Source organism: Silene latifolia, chromosome 4, assembly GCF_048544455.1.
Source record: "Silene latifolia isolate original U9 population chromosome 4, ASM4854445v1, whole genome shotgun sequence".
NCBI lineage: Eukaryota > Viridiplantae > Streptophyta > Magnoliopsida > Caryophyllales > Caryophyllaceae > Silene > Silene latifolia.
The window spans coordinates 88,695,236-88,709,054 of NC_133529.1; positions in this window are offsets into that span (position 1 = coordinate 88,695,236).

Genomic DNA, 13,819 nt, shown 5'->3' on the forward strand with positions numbered 1-13,819 from the left:
CTATCTGTAGTGCCTAGTTCGAATGACCCGATCACCATCTATTGCGACAATAGAGGTGCCATCTTCCAAGCTAAGGAGCCTAAGTCTAGCAACAAGTCTAGACATGTACAACGGAAAGCTCATCTAATCCGAGATTACGTGGAGCAAATGGAAGTAGTGATAGAAAAGATTGCTACAGATGATATAGCAGATCCTCTCACTAAACCATTACGACAAGATAAGCATGAAGGGCATGTTAATTCCATGGGAATTAAACATGTTCCTGAGTTGTAGTACTCTTTTATGGATTAGATTCATTCTCTTTTTTACTCTATACGACATCATCGTTTTGATATTTATATATTTTGTTTTTCATGTGGATTTGTACGACAATTTTGAACACCACAAAGTGAACTGAACAAACATTATATTTTGGTCCTTAACTGCCCACGTGAGCTGATAACTCTGGCAATTATTTTGTGACGTTGGTTGATGGTGGGTTCAACGAGCCATAAGTCAAACGGTTGACTGACCAATCACAGAGGCGAGTTATACGGATATCTCGTAGGACACTTTTTGTGACATCGACGTGGAGTCCTAAATGTTTTATAACATTCCATGCCAGGTCGTGGATAGGACCTCCATGGTGATCCTAAGAGTCGATTTTTTTGACTATCGACTGTCTCTTGAGACTAAGGCAGATTTTGGGTGACTTTGGTTTCTTTCTCACGGTCATCCGTAACAGGGGGCCAAGTAGATTTTTTCTGGGTCATTTCATGCTGTGCTTAGATCGGCAGGAGTCGAGTTGAAGGAAATATTTAGCCTTTATCAGGTACTCGATATTTCTCAGGGCCACTCCAGGAGTCAGAATCGAAATGCATGGCCATGCTCGAATGCGGATTCGTTTTATCAGTTAAGTTACTCTCTAGTCGGGGAAACCACTCTTGATACAGATCGATTGTAAAATACGACCTTTGCGGATACCGATCTGCAAATTGTTTTACATTGAGTGGGAGAAATTTTTAAATGAATATGAGAATCGGTTATCGCACATACACTTGTACGGACAAGTGGGAGTTTGTTGGAGCTGTGTGCTCCAGTTAGTGCGGATAACGTTATTACACATACACTTGTACGGACAAGTGGGAGCTTGTTGGGGCTGGTGTCCTCTACAGTTAGTGCAATAACATTTAAATCTCTAAAAGGATCAAAGGGTATACTTTTGTATTATTATCGGTTGGTCCACGTTTATCAATAACGGTTGGCTTGCTAGATAAGTTTGACGTTATTGTCATACTGATGGCGGTGATCAACTGATCCCTAAAAGTCACACCTATAGGATACGTTTGAGAGATGTGACGGTATGAAAATACATTCATGTTGATGCCTAATATGACTAAGCAGTTATTCGGAGTTATTGACTAATAATTAGTCAAACGCGATGTTGAGATATTTATTTGATACGGATTAAATAATAATGGCTAAGGCGAATTAAGCAGTTGATTCGTAAATTAAATATAAACGATTATATTTGATTAATGTATATTGAATAAATTAATTATTCAATATTGTCATTATCGGACATGTATTATTATATCGACTAATTCATGTTACTAGACGATATTTTAATAACCGATAACCGATGACGATTTATAATAAAATCGCGTCATATACATTTAGCATTTTCAAGTCGGACCATGAGTTAAAATAAAGAGGAAATGAAAGCCCATTTCCCCCCTTGGCTCACGGTTTGGCCGAATGAGGAACAAAAGGAGAGCTCCTCTCCTTTTGTAACCTAATCATTCATTTGCAAAAATATTAGGGTTTCGGGGCATTTTTCCTCTGAAATTTCTAGATCTCACATCGTAAAAACACACAACAACTCTCTCAATATTGCTAGTCAATTAGAGAGTATTTTTAGCACAAGGGGCATAGTCTCAGACGGTCTTGGGTGCAACGATTAGGAGGAAATCTACTTTGATTTCTGTTCTTAGGCCGCATCTCAAAGGACCCGAGGTTAATTCTTATGCTTTATCGTTTTCTCTCGTATTTTTGTTTTATGACAATAATCACATGTTAAATTTTGCGTTATAGTCCTAAAATTTAAGGGTTTTATACGGATATTACCATTCATTTTGGTCAATTTCGATTTCTAACAAATCTAGTCACCAAAATGATTTAACAGATCGAAGTACTTAACTTAATTAAGCACATGAGAAACAATCCATTGTAAGTAGATATGTTAGTCAAGAATCAAAAACCCTTTTGATCACGGATAACTTTTATCTATACTCTTCACAAGAGATCCTTGCAATGGTTAATATGAGGTTTTAGAAGAAAATTCAATTTTTGTCTTTAGTTACGATGTTTTAATGGAGATTTGAACTAAAATCGAAATGATATCATATATAATTTGAGGTAAAGAATTAGAACAATATGATAATGGAATAATGGAAAAATTAAACATTTATCGTTAAAATAATACTTGGAAACATTTTAAACAAGTTTTAAGCATTTATATAGTGACCTCCACCCAACTATTATAAATGATCCCGAGATCCAAATTCATATCAACTCGGGCACGGTGAGCCGATTCAAACCTTGTCAATATAACTCGGTGGATTAACTCTTTGATAGATTCTACTTCTAGAACTCTCGGTCGATAAAATTACTCTAATATTTATCTTTAGCCCGGAACACATGAGACTACGGTCACGAATACTTCCGTTGAGCTCAATCCAAATTTGGATGTAATAAGATTTTACTACCCACTTACCCAACGTAACAAGGTTTGTATTACGGTGAAGCCGGATTAACTCCCTTATGAAATTGGGATTCATGGTTTCTACTATTTGGTAAGGCTAAATCTCAATTATTAATTTAGCGAGAGGTCATGTCAATTTATTATCTATCACGTTTTAAGTGAACTAAAGCGGTGAACTACGATAATTATAATTGACACGGTCGATGACTTGATTAAAATAGAATGCATGTTTAGTTATGGCGATTTAGCGATGCATGCAAACATATAAATAAAATGCAAAGGATAAATATAAAATCCTAGTATGGCCTTCGTAAAAAGAATATTTAATTAACTATTAAAAATTCGGAAACCAACTCCATTGGTCCCTTGAACTTCACTTGGCACGCATTCCAAGGCAATACCATCTTGTCGAAACGCCTTTCCAAATGGCACCGTCTTCAAGGATCTCCGGAATTACAAGTAATAATTAAAAATTACATAATTTCCTATTATACATTTGTAATAAAATAAATCTATTAAATTACAAAACGGTGATTCGAGATCACAATAATTACAACCGAATCGATATTCCCATACATTCCGGGTAATACCAATTAAAAACTAAGGCCATACTAAGTAAAATTACATAATTTAAAAATTATATAAATCAAAATATGACAATCATAAATAAAATGCAGCATTAAAATATGTATGAACATGCTTAATTTTATGCTAAATCGCCTTTTAAGAGCCAATATCGTATATTTTATCGGGTTTTATGGATTTGCGTGATTTAACTTATTAAAATCACAATATGTTAAATAAATTCATATTTATGTTCAAGTTAATTACCCTAACCATCTTAGGAATCAAAACTTAGTCTTCACTAATATTTTGACAATAATTCAACTTGATTTCTTAATATTGTTCATAATGGACCCAAAAGACAATTTTATATTATGAACTCCAAATTAAATTATAATAATTTCAAATAATTTCAAAATTTTAAATTCAAACTCATGAACTTTCTGTAAAAATATCATGACACTCATAATGTTCAAAACTTAGGTTAAAAATTTCGAAAATGTTTCGAGAAAAACATCGTTGCGGTTTATCGGTTTTATCAAATATGACCATCAAAATATGAGAAAATTATTTTTAATCAACTTTTCACTTTTAGATCTGAAAATGTGGGATAAAATGCAACATATGACGTTTTTCTTTAGTCATGAAATATGTTTTAGCATTATATACTAAATTAAATCACTATTTATTGAATTTTTACTAAAAAATTCATAAATCATGCAAAATGAGTTCAATCCGTCTAAGATTTTTACACACACTGAGTAAAAATGCATGGGACAACATATTAAATTTTCATGACCAGATTCGAAATTTAACTCATATTAACCTAATAAACCCTTTAAATTCGATATTGACTTATAAAATCCATATTTTATGTAAAATAACTTAGTTTTTTTACGAAATTTAACATACACCTAGTAGATAATATATGTGAAATCATATCCAAAAATCACTGAAAAATTCGAAGTTTAGCTATTATTCGTCCAAAAGTGACATGTTTCTCATAAAAATCACATTTTAATGCCAATAATATATATAATGAACAATAAAATCCATAAATCATCCCATATGACCTAAAATCCATTTAGGACCAGAAACTTTTAACATGCAAAATTATTTCGTGATTTATCTTCATAAATCCTAAATAATAAGTTTAATTTGTTAATTAATTAACTCGGAAAAACAAACCCGATTTTGCATGCAACAACCTTGTGCTCTGATACCACTTGTTGGGATTCATTAATCTCATATGTTAACATATCCAATATATGATAGTTTAATTTAGTCATAAAATTAAATCGGATCTTATGCATGCAAAACAAATACAAGAGTAAGGAGAAAATCGGTTCCTTACATTTGATATTTCAGATATATGGGCACTAGTAAGGTTGCATGCCTTAGCTTGTTCTTGAGCTTTCCTTATAGATGAACAAGATTCAAGTGTAGAATCTCTCCCCAAGGAGTGTACCAAGATAATACCCTTAATAGTTTAAATTAATATGAGACTAGTATTAATAAAAACTACCTTAAAAATTGACATAAAATAATTGTATTATACTCTTGAATATTTCGATCAAGAGGGAGGATTTTGTGACAATATTATTTTTGTTCAACAACAAAAACTAGAGAGATAAGTTAATCACCAAGTGAATTAACATATAAGAATGAATTATGAAAAAGAGAAGAGAAAACTTTCTCTTTTCTTTAGGGTGGCCGGTTGGTTTAGGGTAGAATGCCCAATACCTTTTCATGCTTGTTCTTCTCAAGAAGTAGGCATGCAAGCCTATCATTAGTAGGTTATGATTATGTTTCCTTTTAATTAAATAATCAAAACACAACTAACCCCTAAACCCTCCATTAAATCAGCACACCCATATAAAATGGGTTCATTTTAAGTTTGCCAAAATGTCAATTTGTGTAATGTGACACATTTGATATGTTACTAGACATGTTAATTAAATAATGCATTTTTAACAAATTAAAAATCATTATTTTAACAAAATAAATCACATACAAAAATTAACTAGTAATTCACAATTACAATTACTTAAAATGGGTCATAGAACTATAAATCACAACTACTTGTATTTACAATAACCATTCATTCTAATATTAATTGTTTCATACAATAAATAAACCTAAGTAATAAAACAATTTAATTACTAAATACGAACCTTATATAATCGAATTACAATAAGATACGTAATATCACTCACAAAATCATTTGTTCAATTTTAAGGAATTAATTAACTCGTATCGTCATACAATTAATTAATTAATCAATTAAGAGCATTACCCTATAGGTATGACCTTAGAGGATCAACTGGTCACCACCGTCATACGACCGTAATGTCAAACTCTTGTCAGCCAATCATTACCGATATGTGTGGACCAGTTGACTAAGAAGTATTACTTTCCCTCATGTATTCTTAATATGAGATTTAAAACATGTGATCTCAATATGATCAACAATGTGATCATATTATTGTCGGGGACACTCCAACATTACGGACATGTAGCCTTTCCCAGATGAGAACGTGGTTCATGTCGAAGACGAAGTGTGGGATCTTTATTTCGATGGAGCATCGAGTAGCATGGGATATGGGGTCGGAATCCTCCTCATTTCTGTTGGAATATGTGTCCTCCGACAATAATGCGATCACAACTGTCGATCATCATGATCACATGTTTAAATCTCGTTTTAAGAATACATGTGGGATGTAATGTTTTACAGTCAACTGGTCCACACATATCGGTAATGATTGGCTGACTAGAGTTTAACATTACTGTCGTGCGACAGTGGTGATCAGTTGATCCCCTTAGGTCATACCTAAAAGGTAACACTCTTAATTGAATATTTAATTGATCGTATGACGATACGAGTCAATTAAATTACTTAAAATTGACAGACGATTTTGGAAGTAATATTTACGTGTCTCGTTGTAATTTGATTAAATTAGACACGGTCTAAGTAATCGAATTGTTTTATTGCTTAGATGAAATTATTGTTTACAGAAACAATTGAAACTGAATGAAAAATTTATTATAAATACAAGATGTTGTAATTTATAATTGGTAAACCGTTTTGGTACAAGTAATTGTGAATTACTAAGTCGATTTTGTACATGACGTATTTTATTAATACGTTGATTTTTAATATGTTAAAAGTGCATGACAATTTTACATGACTTGTGACATGTGACAAATTGATAAATTGACAAAGATAAAATGGAACCCATTTTATCTCATATGGACCGAAATATGGAGGGAGTATGGTGTTTTAATTATGTTAAATTATTTGAGTGGAAACAAGATGATTACACCTAGCTATAGCCATGCAAGCCTATGTTTTCTTGGATAGAAAAACTTGCCCATGCATTGGCTCAACTACTCCCCACCCACCGGTTTTCTAAGACCAATTTAGAGAGTTTTTCCTCTCTAATTTTTATTCATAATTCACACAATTATTTCTAGTGTAAGAAATAAAAATTTCCTCTCTACATCTCATAAAATTAGAGAGATAAAAACTCCAAAATTCTTTCCTCTATTTACCGAAATAATAGAGTACAAAATAAATATTTTGGGTCAATTTTAGTAAGATTATTATTATTCTAGATCAAGTAATATTAATCTATTAAGGGGTTATCTTGGGTATTCATGTTTGGGAGAGATTCTACCTTTGAATCTTTGTTCATCCATATAAGGAAAGCTCAAGAACAAGTAAGAAGGAGATCTTACTTGTGCCCTTTGATCCAAATTTTTAATGTAAGGAAAACGATTTCTTCTCTTTATTATTTATGTTTGCATGCATAAGATCTAAATTTATTTTTATGACAAACTTAAATTGCAACATATATTAATATGTTATAAAATGAGATATAGATTTCTAACAAGCGGTATCAGAGCCTTAGGTTGTTTGCATGCAAATCGGTTATTGTTTTTCCGAGTTATACGATTAACAAACAAAACTTACAAATTTGTGTTTATTATGATATATCACGAAATTTATTATGCATGTTAAAGTTTCTGGTCCTAAAATGTATTTAGGATATTTTGGTTAATTTATGGGTTTTTATTGTTCATTTTGTATAATAATGGCATTAAAATGTGATTTTATGATAAAAATGTCATTTTTGGACTAAAATTAGCTAAACTTCGATTTTTTCAGTGGTTTTTGGATATGTTTTCACATATATTATATTTAGATGACCTGTAAAGTTTCATAATTTTATGAGTTTTTATGCTCGAAATATGGATTTTTCAAGATAAAATCGTATTTAATTGGTTAAATAGGTTAATATGAGTTATATTTCGAATCTGGTCATAGAAATTTAGTATGTTGCAATTTTAAAAGATGTGTGTAAAATAATTGGCTATAATGAAGTCTTTATGCATGATTTATGAATTTTTGATTAAAAATCACATAAATTGTGACTTTAATAAGTAAAAATTGCTAAAACATACTTCATGACTAAAGAAAAACGTCACATGTTGCATTTTATCACATATTTCAGATCTAAAATTGAAAAGTTGATAAAAATAATTTTTCTCATATTTTTATGCTTATAATTGTTAAATCCGATAAACCGCAACATTGTTTTTCTCGATAAATTTCGAAATTTTTAACCTAAGTTTTTGAATATTATGAGTGTCATGGTATTTTTCCATAATGTTCATGAGTTTAAAATTTTAAATTTCAAATTTATTTGAAATTTTTATGATTTATTTGAAGTTTATGGCATTATATTGTAATTTTAAGTCCTTTTATGAACAATATTAAGAAATATAAGTTAATTATTGTCAATATGTTAGTGGAGACTAAATTTTGAGTCCTAAGATGGTTAGGGTAATTAACTAGTACATAAATATGATTTTATGTGATTATTGTGATTTTTAAAAAAGGTTAAATCACGCAAATCCGTAAACACCGATTAATATACGATATTGGCTCCTTAAAGGCGATTTAGCATAAAATTGGGCATGTTCATACATATTATAATGCTGCATTTTATTTATGATTGTCATAATTTCAATTTTATGTAATTTTTGAATTATATAATTTTACTTAGTATGACCTTAGTTTTAATTGATATTACCCGAAATGTATGGGAATATCGATTCGGTTGTAATTTATTGTGATCTCGTATCACCATTTTGTAATTTAATAGATTTATTTTATTTTAATTACAAATGTATAATAGGAAATTATGTAATTTGTTATGTAATTTATTTATTCCGGAGTTCCTTGAAGACGGTGCCACTCGAGAAGGCGATCCATTAAAGAAAGTGTTGCCTTGATATGCGTGCCAAGACCGAAGTTCAAGGGACCAAAGGAGTTGGTTTCCGAATTTGTAATAGTTAAATTAGATTTACTATTTTAGGAAGGCCATACTAGGATTTTTCATTATGCTTTGCATTTTATTTATATGTTGCATGCATCGCTAAATCGCCATAACTAAAACATGCATTATCATTTTATCGAGTTTATCGACCGTGTCAATTACAATTATCGTAGTTCACCGCTTTAGTTCACTTAAAACGTGATAGATAATAAATTGACATGACCTCTCGCTAAAAATAAACAATTGAGACATAGCCTTACCAAAAAGTAGAAACCATGAAAACCTATTTCGCGAGGGAGTGCACTCGGCCACCCCGGGCTACAAACCTTGTTACGTAGGGGAAGTGGGTGATAAATGTCTATCCACCGAATTCATGTTGATGAGGGATGAATCGGCTACCCCGTGCCCAAGTTAATATGAATTTGGATCATGGACACATTTATTTGAAATTTGGATTGACCTCAACGGAAGTATTCGTGACCGTAGTCGCATGTGTTCCGGGCTATAGATAAATATTAGAGTAATTTTATCGACCGAGAGTTCTAAAAGTAGAATCGATTAAAGAGTTAATCAACCGAGTTATATTGATGAGGGATGAATCGGCTACCTCGTGCCCAAGTTAATATGAATTTGGATCTCTGAATCATTTATAATAGTTGGGTAGAGGTCGCTATATAAATGCTCATATCTTGTTGAAATATTTACAAGTATGATTTAAAAAGACAAATGTTAATATTTCCTTTTCCTCCATACTTGTAGTTCATTACTATGAATCCATCAAACGCTACTACACCGATTATCATTGAGTCTTGCCACAATGTTTTTGACGATGTTTGTTTCAACAATGATTTCGACACTACTAAAGAACTTTCTTTTGGGATAGGTTCGGATGGAAACATAAACTTCATCACTTCTTCTAAACCTCCTACTACTACAAGATCTCTAGTGAGCCGGTCTCAGGAAGACCACCTCATAAAATCTATAGGATCTTTGTCTTTAAAAGAGAAAGATGCCAAAACTAGTGGGAGCTCAAGCAATCAAGTTCTTGCTTCAAAGGGCAAAAAGTTTAAGAAGAAGGGAAAGAAAGGGAAAAACTTCAAGCAAGTTGAAAATGAGTGCCATTATTGCTATGGCATGGGACATTGGCTTAGGAATTGTCCCGTATATTTGCGAAATATAAGGGAAGGAATCATCGTTCCAAAAGGTAAAATTCCTAAGGAAATTTATGTTATTGATGTAAATTATACTTCCACTACAACATGGGTACTGGATACCGGTTGTGGTTCTCACCTTTGTAATCATTTACAGGGGTTAAGAGACGTGGAGAGGCTTAGCAAAGGAGATGTGGATCTACGCCTTGGAAATGGAGCTCGAGTAGCGGCCGAATCCAAGGGAACTTATGTATTAGCTTTGCCTAATGGATTTGAGCTGTATTTACATATATGTTTTTATGTGCCTACACTTTCTAAAAACATTATTTCAATCTCTATGTTAGACATGGACGGTTTTTGTTTTGTCATTAAGAACAATCGTTGTACTATTTCAAGGAATGACTTGGTTATAGGCCAAGCTCCTTCCGTTAATGGCATTTACATTTTGAAACCTCGAATCCGACTAATGACATCTACAACATTCAATCAAAGAAACTCAAATCAAGTGATCCAGATGAATCGTTCATTTGGCATTGTCGATTAGGTCACATAAACGAGAATTGCATCAAAAGATTAATTTCGACTAATGTGATTACACCATTTTGTTAGAAATCTATATCTCATTATACTCAACATATTCAAATATGTTATAATTAATTTAGTCATAAAATTAATTTAGATCTTATGCATGCAAACAAGAATAAGGATAAAGAAGAAATCTTCATTCTTACAATAGAAATTTCGGATTTTGGGCACAAGCAAGATCTCCTTCTTATATGTTCTTGAGCTTCCTAATAATGGATGAACAAGGATTCAAGCTTAGAATCCCTCCCAAAAGCTTATACCCAAGATAACCTCCTAAAAGACTAATATTATTAATACTAGAACAATATTAATCTTAATAAAATTGACCCAAAACTATTGTTTTTATCTCTTGTATTTCGGCCAAGAGGGGAAGATTTTGGAGTTTTATTTCTCTAGTTTTTCTTAGAGAGCTTTTCTATTTCTTACACTAGATATATTATGTGAAGTATGAGTGAATAATTAGAGAGAAAAAATCTCTCTAATAGGCCTTTCAAAAACCGGTGGGAAGGAGGGATGGGGAGCCAATGCATGGGCAAGTTTTTCTATCCAAGAAAACATAGGCATGCATGGCTATATGCTAGGTGTAATTATTTTGTTTCCACTCAAATAATTTAACATAATTTAAACACCATACTCCCTCCATATTTAGGTCCATATAAGATAAAATGGATTCCATTTTATCTTTGTCAATTTATCAATTTGTCACATGTCACAAGTCATGTAAAATTGTCATGCATTTTTAACGTATTAAAAATCAACGTATTAGAAAAATACGTCATGTACAAAATCGACTTAGTAATTCACAATTACTTGTACCAAAATGATTTACCAATTATAAATTACAACATCTTGTATTTATAATAAATTATTCATTCAGTTTCAGTTGTTTCCGTAAACAATAATTTCATCTAAGCAATAAAACAATTCGATTACTTAGACCGTATCTTATTTTAATCAAATTACAATGAGACACGTAAATATTACTTCCAAAATCGTCCGTCAATTTTAAGTAATTTAATTAACCCGTATCGACATACGATCAATTAAATAATCAATTAAGAGTGTTATCCTTTAGGTATGACCTAAGGGGATCAACTGATCACCACCGTCGCACGACAAGTAATGTGAAATTCTAGTCACCAATCATTACCGATATGTGTGGACCAGTTGACTGTAAAATATTACTTCCCACATGTATTCTTAAAATGAGACTTAAACATGTGATCATCAAGATCGACAGTTGTGATCGCATTATGGTCGGAGGACACATATTCCTACAATCTCCCACTTGTCCTCGACAAGTGTGCGTCACCAATTCTCTTGTCCTATTAATATCTCCCACTCAATGCAAGGTGTCTTTCAGGTCGTACTTGCAAGTGATCATATCAAGAGTGGTTTCCTCGATCTGGAGAATAACTAATTGACCGGAATTATCCACCATGGATACCTTCCGAGCGTGGCCACGCATTTCCAGATCATTACTCCTCGAGTGGCCCTGAGATATTGTTATAACCTTGACAAGGGGTGGACAATTCCTATTGCACTTATTCCCTTCGACTAGCCACAGCCATCATAACCCAAAATATGCCCATTTGACCCCATTTACGAAGGTCGTAGTAACACAAATCAAAGTTAATCTAAAACTGTGCCATCTTAGGCGAACAGTCTTAAGTCAAAAGAATCGACTCATTAGAATACTATAGTAGCTCTCGCCACGACCAGGCTATATAAATTTGCCAGAACTCTATAAGCGGTCATAAGGCCCGACAAAGTGTTCCTAACAGTCTGCCTATGTGATCGATTAGTCATATCACATGACTTCATGGCACTTGAACTTGCCATCAATCGCATCACACTCTAGTCACTTCGAGACGTCACCTCATACAAGTGACTATGGGCGAATACTATGTTAATCCGTGTTCACTTTAACGGGGTTCAATTTGTCACTACAACCCGTTTGGATGTAACAATGTATAAAGAAAAGATAAAAGACAAATGCGATTATGAATATGAACAAAAACAACACTTTTATTTCATTTCAAAATCTAACACAAACTTGGTACACGTTTAAGTCCCATGGACGCAACATGTCCATCATGCTTAGCCTGCGATAAAGGCTTGGTGAGCGGATCAGCTATGTTATCATCCGTCCCAACCTTACATATCGCAATTTCCTTTCTTTCAATGAAATCTCTAATTACATGATATTTTCTAAGTACATGTCTAGATCTATTACTAGACTTTGGCTCTTTAGCTTGGTAGATTGTCCCACTATTATCACAATAGAGAGTGATGGGATCATTGGCGGTAGGTACTACTCTTAGACCTTCCGTGAATTGCTCGATCCATACTGACTTCCTTGGCAGCTTCGATCGCAATGTACTCACCTCCGTTGTTGAATCCGCATGATCCACAGCCTTCCTTGAAGCTTCTCCAGCTAACGGCACCACCATTGAGCATGAAAACGAAACCAGCTTGTGATTTCAAGTCATCTCTATCCGTTTGGAAACTTGAGTCCGTGTAACCATTAACACGGAGCTCGGTGTCTCCTCCAAACACTAAGATAGAATCCTTAGTCCTTCTCAAGTACTTAAGGATGTTCTTGACGGCTATCCAGTGACTCTCACCTAGATTTCCTTGATATCTACTCGTCATGCTCAAGGCATACGAGACATCAGGACGTGTGCATATCATGGCGTACATGATTGATCTAACAGCGGAAGCATATGGGATCATCTTCATGCGTTCAACATCATGGGGTTCGGAGGGAGATTGAGACTTGCTCAATATTGTCCCAGTTACCATAGGTACCAATCCCCTTTTTGATTTGTCCATGCTGAACCGTCGAAGAATCTTATCAACATAAGACTCTTGACTTAGTGCCAATATCCTCTTGGATCTATCTCTATGGATCTGGATACCTAATATGCGTTGTGCCTCTCCTAAATCCTTCATTTGGAAGTGGTTACCTAACCACTTCTTAATAGAAGATAACATCAGAATATCATTTCCAATGAGTAGTATGTCATCGACATACAAGATTAGGAACACAACATTGCTCCCACTAAATTTCAAGTATAAACATGGTTCCTCAACACTTCGAGTGAAACCATTCTCTTTTATAACATGATCGAATCGATGATTCCAACTTCTAGATGCTTGCTTAAGACCATAAATGGATCTCTTAAGCTTGCACACTTTGTTAGGATTCTTAGAATCAACAAAACCTTCGGGTTGTATCATGTACACCTCCTCTTCTAAATGCCCATTTAGAAAAGCGGTTTTGACATCCATTTGACATATTTCATAATCATGAAATGCGGCAATCGCTAACAAAATCCGTATGGATCTTAGCATGGCTACGGGGGCGAAGGTTTCATCATAATGGAGACCTTGGACTTGGGTAAATCCTTTTGCCACTAGCCTAGCTTTGT